At 39.6% G+C, this 10,509-nt stretch overlaps 1 protein-coding gene across 1 annotated transcript in view; it reads right to left on the minus strand.

Moving 5' to 3' along the window:
* Positions 1–639, minus strand: part of fat2 (FAT atypical cadherin 2) — a 115,726-nt gene extending 115,087 nt beyond the window's left edge. Inside the window, exon 1 of the mRNA XM_074649000.1 lies at positions 355–639. The gene's annotated coding sequence lies outside the window, so the exon portion shown is untranslated. The remainder of the gene's footprint in view (positions 1–354) is intronic.
* Positions 640–10,509: the final 9,870 nt, after the last annotated feature.

Below are 10,509 nucleotides of genomic sequence, written 5' to 3' on the forward strand. Positions count from 1 at the left end.
TCACACACACACAGCAATACTCATCTCTGAAATAAAGTACATTGCTTGATTCAATTTAAAATCTCAGTTGGTACTCCAAACACATTATAAAGCATCAGGGGAAACTCATTTGCATTGCGTGATTATAACTACAACATGATATTAGGAGCATAATGTGCAAACACTTCATTATTTGTCTGATTCATGTGTTGCAAGAAAAGTTTAGCTCTACTTTTGAGGCACTTCTGCTCTGTTTATACATACTCCAGGGCAGTGTTTAGAAATATTAATCCTAAATAGTGGTATCCTCCATAATAAACAGCAGTGTGAAGTGGAGTGAAGCAGCACGCATGGAGAACGACAAGGAAAACTCACCTTTTCAGGTCCAGTTAGGCAACTCTTCCAGGAATGTCTGTCTCTTTTCTCCCCTCACACTTCAGGAACTTTAAGAATCCTTTGAAAGGTCGGCAACAACCGGTGTACTTCCATAGTGGTTTGGTGTAAAGTCCATGAAAAAAGAGAAAAGAGAAAAGATACGGTGAGAAACACACGTACAGAAGTGTAGGAGTGTGTTTCAACTGCCGCTAACTTTAACTTCAGCGCCTTCAAAGGCTCTGAACCAGAGTGAGACACCTCAACACTCCCTCAGGAGTCCATCTCCACCCACTTCTCACACTGTCCCTCCTCCATATGTGACACACACACACACACACACACACCTACCATTTGCCCAGATTGTGGGCTGTGCTCCCCCCTCTCTTGCCTGTGGGCTCAGGCCTTTGGGCCCGGGCCAGCACTGTGCTGCTTCTAGGGTGTGTGCATCTTTGTGTGTGTGTTGATACTGTACATCTTTCTGCAATATGTTAAAATGATTCTGATTCAATTCAGAACTTTTTCCTTTTTACAGATAGACAATTTTGCACACATTAAATGTGCAGTAGGCAGTATGTTTTTGCATCATTGGACAAGAATTCAATAATAACCTTTCAGCATATTGTAATTCAAGTGTTCTGAGAGAAAACTAGATTTCTGCACCTCCTCATGGCTCTGTTTTCAGACTTTAAAAAACGGAAGACTTTGACCAATCACAGGTCATTTCAGAGAGAGAGCATTCCTATTGGCTGTGAATCACTGGCGAACTCCGATCAAACGGTCAAACTAGGCAGCGCTGGTCAAATATGAATCAATATTCTGTTTCTGTAATGTCTCTTTCTTTCAAATGTTTTCAGAATCATCTTGTAGTGTACTGTTGTAGCGGTAAAATGAGAAAGTGTGTGACCTGGCAACCATGTTGAGATCTGTTGAGGAAATACCAAGCACCGCCCACCAGCTGGAGCACAGCCAATAGAAACGCTCTCTCTGAAATGACCTGTGATTGGCCAAAGTCTCCCGTCACAGGCTAGATTTTTTTAAAGTCTGAAAACAGAGCCATGAGGAGGTGCAGAAGTCTAGTTTTCTATCAGAACACTTGAATTACAATATGCTGAAAGGTTATTATGGAATTGTTGCCCAATGAAGCCAAAAACGTTCTGCCTACTGAAGCTTTAAGGCCCTGTCTACATACAGATATTTTTAAAAACGGATATGTTCCTCTACGTTTTGGCCTGTCGTCCACACGCAAATGGAGTTTCGGGTCACAAAAACTGATATATTTGAAAACACCTTGTAAGGTATAGATTTTTGCTCATGCGCCAGAAACAATAACAAAGATGGCAAACTACCGGCCTCTTTACGTTTTGTCAGCACTGCTCGGACTGATTATTTATTTACATTTGAAAAATATTCCAGTCACAGGAGGCCAAAGCAGGGAACACATTAAACATGTCGAGGCTGAATGGTGATTGAACGAGATTTTGGGCGATTGAAAGAGAGGTTTGGAGCACTCAGAAAGGCGATGGACATAAACCTGAACGACCTCCCTTTCGTCATTTCTGCATGTAAAGAGACAGTTGATGACAGCAGAGTGATGACAGGAATCCCAGCCCCCCCACCAACAATATCTGTTATCGAATTGACTGTAATGAAGCCGAAGGAAAGGGAGTGAGAAGGGTGTTAACACAATTCATTGACCCTTAACTGGTGATTTCACTTGTGGTGACATGTAAATATTACAGCAAGCGTTTGGAGTCGTTTTTGCGTTCGAGTTTGGACGGAGATATTTTGCAAAACGAAGGTCGCATGGACAGATTTTGTTTTTTAACGGAGGGGAAAGTATACGTTTTTAGAAGTATCTGTATACATGTAGACAGGGCCTAAATGCAGCAACTGGATGGAAGAAAAACTAAATTATTGTAAAAAGAAAACACATTTAGCACAGACACACACCAGCTGATTAAAACAAGTCAATAGCTTTATATAATGCAGCAAGTTGGGGAAGTCAAATTAAATGGTTTTGTTTTCTGTACAGTATCTTTGTTAGAAAATCTCTTAATTGGGAAGAAAAGGTCTCAAATTGGCCACTTTGAAACAGGCTTAACATTCAAACCAATAATTAAATGGTGAATTATCTCAGTATGGAGGCAAACTCTCTTGGCACTATAGTCATAAAAACACACATCCATATTTACGGACATAAGAACAATCAGACAAACAAACCTTGAATGGCCATCTGTGATCTGTATGGAGCTCTAAGGACAACCACAGCAACAGAAAAACACTCAGAAAGAGTCAGTTCAAGCAAATTACATACAAAACAAAAATTCCCACTTGCCCCACGTGCTGTCTGGCCAAGCAGATAATGTTTTTCTCCTCCATTCAAGTCATGCGTCCCTCAAAGGGCTATTTGAGGCAAGCAGACTGCAAACATAAACACACAAGCTATTCATTTACACACATAAAAAACAATCTAAAAAACAAATTATGTTAGGGTGAAGATTAAAAAACAAGACACAAGAGTTAATGGCAATGGCCAATCTGTATCTGACCAACAATGTCCACCGTTACAAAGGTACGCTATGGCAAAAGGTCCATTTATTGTTCTATATACAGAAAACAAATCATTCAATTCAATCATCTCTTTTTAAGATTACATTTGAACACATCTCGACAGCTTTATAATTTATCTTGACCTAATGTTCATTTTTACTGAGCAGAGATTGAACGCACCATAATGTAACCCAATGGAACATTTGTTAACGTTAACTGTTAGCTGGTGCCTTATTTACATGGGAGAAGTTTGCTTTCAGGAATTTCTGGCAGTAAGTCCTTTCTGATTTGGTTTAGGAAACAAACCTACTTGTTGAGGTTTAGGAAAAGATCATGGTTTGGGTTCAAATAAACCCGCTTTGGCAGAAAGTCCTGAAGGCAAACTTCTCCCATGTGTGGATGGTGCTGCACACCGGCTGCTAACAACTAACATTAACTAGCTCTTTTTCTGCCGATTTCAACACGGATTTGTTGTTCACAATGTAACTTCATGCTATACGTACGTTCATAAATAGTCACTCCGAGCGCCAGAGTGCACTAATGCCGATCTCCTGATAACATTTTTACTGAATATCGGGGCATCCCTATAATAAAGATCAGATCTATTTTTCACCGGCCCGACCGGACAACTGCATGAAGCATTCCACTTGCCCGAACACATAACTTGCCCAGAGCAAGCGTTAATGTCGAGCCTTGATATGGTTCAGCTTTTAATTAGTAAATTGATTAAGTGCAGGTTGAAGTGATAATAACCCGGTGCATCTTACTTTACTGACCAGTCTGGGTGTAACCATGTGACCGTAGGCTACTTTAGACCATCTCATCCTAATGGAGAGGGGTAATTAGCGGTTATTGTTTTGCAGTTACAGCAGAAACTGTCTTTGTGTTGCTGTTGTGTAAACACCACTAATAAACTCATACAGCTCTCTAACACCTGGCCTTGGGCCATGAATGTGGTTAGAAACAAGAGGGAGCTGAATGCGGGTGGTGGTGGTATCTAATCTAGACGTAGGTGGCTGAATTAAGAGGCATTAAGTAATTTCTGTCTTATCAAGATTTAAAGAGCAAAGAATTGCAAAACCACTGAAAACCTGAGGCACTGCATACAATAGCCTGTAAGTAAAAAGAAAACCTAAAAGTCAGTAGATAACTGAGACTTCAGATTTAAGCAGGGATCCACTACAAAAAGGTACTATAAAGAGGTAATTCATCATCCATACTGGAATAACAATAAGGATTTGTCATTTTCTTTTAGTGCCTGGGAACAAAATGTGTTGCAACACCAGTCTCTGGTTTGTGGCGGTGTCTTCTATCAGGGAAATTCACAAAGGGGTGATTGTTGTGTAGTAGTCTCATGAACAGCCAAATAAACCTGCTGCAGAAGCTGCGTATTAGAGACATTTGTGCAGTGGGGCAAAGAAAATCTTGTTTAATACCACTTTAATGTTCATGCCAGATGTCCTTTGATAGAAGAACAGATTTCTTCAGTCTTTGGAGACCTCACAGACCACATAACACAGGCTGTGTTTCCTATACTGTACGTTGACATTAACCATGTTCATAATAAGCAGGCTAATTTTAAAAATGCATACTTTTGTCTTTGTTTTGGTCTTTGGTTTTTGCACCAAATTTTTCGGATTTACTCCTTCTCAACCTTCGAAAGTATTTGGTAGAAAACCTTAAATTTAGATTTTCTTGATGAACTTTTTTTCCCAACTCAGATGAAACCTCAGTTGAGTAAACTGATGATGAAGAAATAAGCTAAAAACGGCTAAAACTGGACCTTTTTTGCATCAAACTTCCACCTTCTGGTTGGTTGGTCGATTGGTTGGTCGAAATGCTCTTGCCCGGATTCTTAATCCATTATTTTTGGGGGCAAGAGGGGCCTGTGTATTACTACTACTACTACTACTACTACTACTAGATAGGCTTTGAGTGTGAACATATTAGAATTGGCATATTTCAATGTGTTTGGTCTAATAAATAGCTGAATTGTTTTGTTTCAAATATAGCCGCAGGCGCATCCCCTTGCTTCAATGGCTAGTTCTCTTTTTGGAAATCAAATGAGGGCAGGTCCATGTTGGTCGACTTTGAGTCTGTTGTTATTTAAATATAATTATTACAAAGCTTTGTTGAATACTCGATTCTAATTGGTCAATCACGGCGCTCTATGGCCTGTTATTTCTTTGTAACAAGTAATAAGCGGGATAATGTACAGCTAGCGGGTCATTGTTGTGAGATGAACCCCTTCAGTGCTGCATCGCCCTGTCAGGCTTTATTTCACAACAATGACCAGCTTGCTGTACATTACCCCTTATAAATAATTTGATATGCTGCAAATAGCTTTGATTGGTTGAAGAGTGGGTAGAATTTCAGTCTACAGCCCTGGACGAGTAATGATTGGAATAGGAATAAAAGTTTAAATTTACTGAAATGACATTTTGCCAGAGAGAAGAGGTTTATTAATTGGAATATATTCTAACCTTTGTTACTGGAAACCCCCCAAATGGTACACAAAGCCAACCCAAATTATCACAACCCACCCAAAAATAAGTTTAACCCACACAATTAGCCCAACGGCCCAATCTGGAAACACTGTACCCGCCATTTAATCCACTATCATGTCGCTTCCAAAAGAACCCGTCCACGAGAACTAGACCAGTACTGGCTCTTTGCACCAACCTGAATAAATATGAAATGTCTGGAGAAGTTGGTGCTGAACATCATCATGTTAGCAAAAGGAGGACTAAGGATGCTCGGGCATGTCTCTTGGGCAACTCCGCCAGAATCGTCTGCATTGACATTAGTTCTACATCCAAAAAGATCCACCGGTATTAGATGATGAAGAAACTCTCAATATCCCTTCATTTCTTTATTTGACGTGCTTTATATAAAAAAATGCCTTTCAGTTTTACATCTGTGTTCTCTCAGCTTACATGTAAGTGCAATATATTTACACTGCACCACAAATGCCCTTAAAATTGCTCGTATTGAACATTGTACTATCCCTTTAAAGCTGGAACAGAAGGTGAGCAGAAGCTTCCCCGAGGCTCCATGTCCAGTATTTCCAGGCCAAAGTAGAGAGACCTGATGATACAGAGGAGAGAGAGAGAGACAACACATGGACCCGTGGAGAGAAAGAGAGAGATAGAGAGAGAGAGGGGGAGGGAAGAGGAGAGAGTGACATAAAAAAAGGCCATGGGGTAAATAGAGAGAAACCAAGGAGAGAAATATCAATGGAAAAGGAGGGAGAAAGGTAAAGGAGGCGGAGAGCAATAGAGGGAAGAAGAGAGTAAAGAAATACGTTGTGGGAGGGAGATGAGAGAAAAGAGGTGAGAAAAAGGAGTGACGAAGGTAAAACAAAGCTGACGAAGAAAGAGTGGCTATGAGAGATGTAAGGCGGATGGAGGGAGTTAAAGGAAAGAAAACAACAGAAAGAAGGATGAGGTGAAGAGTAGATAAGAGGAGGTGGAGGACAGACAGAAAGGAAACAGAGAGCGGTGGAATTAATCACAAAATGTCTTTTGTGAGATACAAAGAGATGGAGAAAGGTGGAGGGGAGTGATAAAGGGGAGTAAGAGAGGGAGACAGATGAACAGAGAGAGGAGAGAAAAGGAAGGAGGGCTGGTCTCGAAATAAACACCAACAGAAGGTGGGCACGAAGCCACCGGCAGCAGGTGAACCTGAGCAAAGAGCAGGAGAGCCTGGAGGAAATGAAAGCTAAAATCCAGTTTACGTAACCCGCTGCTGCTGTCTCATGCTGTTCAATCCATACCGCTCAACATTTACATTTACACTGGGGGTCATTCAGCCGGAGCTTCTGTCCTCACTGACTTACACTGGGACAAAACGTCTCAGCAAATTTGAAACCTCAACGAGTAAATGTCAGATGTTGGCGGTGGTTTATTGTTTTTCGATATTCAACAATCATACGAGAGGACAAATCCATCAGTGAAGAGGAAACACAGACCAATTTCTAAATCCTCGAGCAACATCACAATCTTAAAACATTCCGGTAATTCAGAATGAAGAGGACTATTGATTGTGTTTTTTCGTCAAGAAAAATTACGCAGTGCCCCGTTACAATTGTCTCCGGCCCCGGAAAGGCCAGACCCGACATCATCAGCGGAGATGGCCTCATCTGACTCTGAGCCAGATCCTATGGTGCCTTCAAATGAAACTTGTGAAGACAATATGCTTGCCGTTCAAGTGGTTAAGTCGTGAGAACACCGCTGCTAAGCAACGGCAATATCAACGTTACTGTCGGCGTCTAGAAGCCACAGAGGCGAACAATTTAGCAAACTAGCAAGTGGGTAACATAAAGCAGTAAATGCAAAGACATAATGACAAAGGAAAAAGATGAGGCCGTTAGGAATATCAACATTTTCCTCAGACATATTATAAAATTACGAAAAAAATACAATATACAACTAAAATTACAATATATTCATTTATTATGCACCGAAAAATTAACTTCTATGGCCTCCGCCATTTCTGACAACGTCACAACTCAGAGCTTTCAACTTTCCACTCACAAGGTCATGAATACCACAAGACTGTTCTCGTGAACACTGTAAACATGACCTCATTTGATGGCACCATTATACCACACAGAAAAATGCCAACATATATGCCTTTCACAAAGAATGGCTTGTGCAATTTACGTGACTCAGATATTATACAACATTATGCATTGAATTTATTGCAAAGAGTGCAGTCAAAGCATGGTTGGGAACAGTGCTTTTGCTGTCGGAGCATCGCTGTTACGAAATGTTTACACTTGAATTGTAATTCCTGTTAATCTTGTAGATTTTTACCAAGTTGTTGGTGTACTGTACGATTTATTATTTAAATAATAAAGGACAATTCAGTAACTGTATATATATGCATTTATTTGTTACATTTTGTTTTACAAAGATAGGAAAGAAATGTTTAAGTCAAGCCTGATGTTTCCTTACACATAACAGAACGATCCCAGTATCGGCCGATACCCAAAGCCCAAATCCGGGACTGAAAAAGTCAGATCGGTGCATCCCTAGTTATCATTTATTAAATGTTTATATACTGCTTGGGTTAAAGTGAACCAACCAACATATTTTGTCCCGCAAAATACAAGTTGTGTAATATTCTACCTACTAACCATATTTGGTAAGTTTCCAAATAGATTTCCTTCCTTCCGGGCAGATTTTATTACAGTTTAAAAACAAACTGCAGAAAGTAATTTGATCCAAAATATGTCTCCATCTTTTTTTTTGTCAAAGTTACTGGTGCTTTGAAGACTTTCTTTTGCACTTTCAAGACTTAATAGGCTTGCTATTATTGTGTTACTTTATTACTGCATTAACCAGCAGCTCTGCAGCCTACAGAGTGATGCACTTCAGAACACACACAGTTCTGTTGCATCAGTGCTGCAGGCGTCCAAACCACAGCCTGAGGTTAAACAAAACAATGGGGAAATCACATTTCGGGTCCAGGCTCGACTGTTAGATTTTTGCATATCAGTTTGTAACCGTAATCATAACCTTAAATCCATCATTCAGTATTTTTTAAAATGTAAGAACTCAAGTTGGTACAAGTGCTATAATTTTGCCAACCAATGGACTGTGATTTGTTTCAATTTTGTCCTATCAATCATTTTCTAAGAGCATGTACCACAGACTGAGGATATTTCTACACTTTCTTACAGATGAAATCACCTCATTTAGAGTTCGTTGAGTGATTGAAACCACTCATGTGGTTTGGCGTCTATTTGCACAGATGCTCTGTACTGTCTCTGCAACTCAAGAGAAAAGTTTTGATGAATTGAATTAAATGGGAACGACATTTAACAGCAAAACTATCTCAAAACATCCGTTTACAAACTCTCACACAACTCGTGCAGTTTAACCAAAGTCTCTTTTATCCAGTTGTATGCTCGCTACTTCCCAAACACATGAATCTTCACTAAAACCTCACTATTTAAAACACTTCGGACTCGCACGGACCTTTAACTTTATACACTGAATCCTTTGGAACTGCACTGAAAATATCACAATTAACACTGTTTTCATTTATGGCTTTTCAAACTTAGTACTGAATACAGTCAAAATTAGTGACTCTACCACTCTTTTAGCAAACTCACATGCTACAGTTATCTTTAAACGCTTGTTTAACCTGAAATCCATAATGTCCCATATGCTGGAGAGAGGTTACTGAACTGATGTTCCAAGAGCGTCAACGCTTTTGATATAATCTTGTTTTGTCTAAACAGCTACGTAGCTGACTGAAAGAAATCGACTGAAATCGCTGTTTGGTAAATTATACAGTAAAATAGCATTTGAAGAGCTATGTTTTGCAAAATGACAGTAATTTCACAATTTATCCCTTTGTAAGTGTGATGATCTCTGGATTAAACAGAGCAGCCAGACTAATTTCTCTGGGTATTGATAGGCTAAATGGGGCAATGAGTCTGAATAACATGTTAACATGTTACAGACTGTTTCACATGGATGGAGAAATGATCAACCAGAGGAAACGGTGACCGAACATACTGTATATATGTCTATATACAAAATATGGAAATAAGATTAAAGGATTATCTTCACCAGAAGTATAAAACATTACATGTCCCTTATAAATTAAAAAGAAAATACTACTAATTTGTGAAATAAATGTCTTTATTCTTTGATTTTTGGATTCCTGGAACAAATTTAATAAATAATGCCTGATAATGACTGATATATTTGACTTCCGGACATCTGTGACTACATACGTATATGCTGAAAATCAAACATTTTTATTGTATTAATTTAGGTATTTTCCAAAGTAAAAGTCCCTAGGAGTGTGTGATTCAACTTTTTCCCATGATCTAGTGTTAAAAAAGTTAACAGAAATCGCAATTCATATGAAATCGGCACCCAAGTATCATGATAGTCTCGAATTGGGAGATAGGTGTATTGTCCCAGCCCTAGTATCTTGAACTTAAGTGTTGTTCATGTGAAAATTTTGACCTGATGCTGGTGTTAGATGACACGTCAGGGGTCACCACAGTGATTAGGACCATGAATGTACCAAACGTTGTGGACATTTATCCTATCAAGATATTTCACTGTGAATGAAAACAACTGACAGATTGACTCTGCCACCCCTAGGGCTAGCGTAGCTAACAATATTTGTTCAAGATTGATTGCCTAATTTGCACTTAATTTGAGTAAATTTGAGTGTTGAGTGAAAAAGCTAAGTAATTGGTACTTAATAACTAGCTATGGCAATTTGTTAAATTGTACTGTTATGACAGATGACCTAAGTAAGAACCTACGTAAATTACACAACTTTAGAATGACTGGAATGACGGACCGTTTTAAAGAATGTAACTGGAGTAGAGCAACCCATCATCTGAGCTGCCCTCAGTGTGAACACAGGGTCGGATCAGTTCATCGGTTCAGCTACGTCCTGTTCGTGTTCCACCCTGTCGCCTCCAGATCGACGGATAGTGAAAGGAAAACTGTCGCCAAGTGTCCACCAAACCAGTTTGCAGGTGGAGTAATGGACCGAGGCTGCGAGGCCTTGAATAGTCTTCAGCTGACCTTTTACAAAACGTGTCAACGAGTCCGTCAACAAGTTCCC

Source organism: Sebastes fasciatus, chromosome 10 (assembly GCF_043250625.1).
Source record: "Sebastes fasciatus isolate fSebFas1 chromosome 10, fSebFas1.pri, whole genome shotgun sequence".
Classification (NCBI taxonomy): Eukaryota; Metazoa; Chordata; class Actinopteri; order Perciformes; family Sebastidae; genus Sebastes; species Sebastes fasciatus.